The sequence below is a fragment of the Dinoponera quadriceps genome, unplaced genomic scaffold, assembly GCF_001313825.1.
Source record: "Dinoponera quadriceps isolate SergipeBrazil2010 unplaced genomic scaffold, ASM131382v1 scaffold2001, whole genome shotgun sequence".
In the NCBI taxonomy this organism is placed as follows: Eukaryota; Metazoa; Arthropoda; class Insecta; order Hymenoptera; family Formicidae; genus Dinoponera; species Dinoponera quadriceps.
Window position 1 is genome coordinate 53,146 of NW_014556101.1, and position 1,064 is coordinate 54,209.

Sequence of the window (1,064 nt, forward strand, 5' to 3'; positions counted from 1 at the left end):
GGGGGGGGGGGGGAGGGAGGAAAGTACGGTGGAGAGAAGAAAAAAAAGAGAAACCGGGCGAGACCGTCGACGATCAGAACGCGACCGATCGAGGCACTCGCGAGACACTCCGAAATAATCAGCCTCCACTGGCGAGGAGTCCTCTCCCTCCTTCCTCTGATCTTCTTCTCCTCCTGGAGAGAAGTGAACTTGAACTCCGCAAGGCGGGTGACAGCCGACGTGTTCGCGTCGACGACGCACCGTCCGACGCGAGAACGACTCGGGGGGAAAAAAAACCGTAAAATCGCAAACCGCGGATCGTATCCGCAATATCCGTGCGATATCTGCGTGCTGTGCTACGTGCGTAGCGGTGAACTCCGTATCTCGCGTCCAAGTGAGAGACGCACGTCCGCTCGCTACGAAGTCTCGCTGCAAACTGAGCGACGGGAGCGCGCACCGCGTGAGACCGACTCGCGACTGACTGACTGCCGCCGCCGCTGCTTCGCGCGTCTTCGCTTCCAATGTCGTGTCGCGCTCGCCCGCTCCGATGCGATCGAGAAGGCTGACTGCGGCGCGCGGGGTCGCGCGCGCGTGTATTGGTCGCGGCGAGCGAGCGCGCACGAGCGCCACCACCCGACGGCGGCGGGCGGCACGTACGACGCGCTCTCGTTCACACAACGCGTAAGAGCGGCGTCTGTGTGAGTCTCTCTCTCTCTCTCTCTCTGTGTGCGCGCCGCGTGGAGCGGGGGAAGTTTACTCCCGGTTTATGCTCGGTTTATGTGGCGATACCCTCCACCAACGTCGCGCCGCCACCACCATCGGCGTCGTCGCGTTGCACCACTACTACTACCGCTGCTACTATTACTACACTATCGCATCGCGCGCGGGATCCGGCCGACCGGCTCTCTGCGTCAGAACGACCGCGTCCTCCCACCACCGGGGGCTCCCGCTGCATCCCCACCGCCACGGTGCACGGAATGCACCGCGTCGGAGCGCGCGCGTACGATTAGATTGCGTCGCGCGCGCGACGGCGACGCAACTGTCGCGGGGGATCGACGCGGCACCGAGCTTCGGCTCGCGATCGA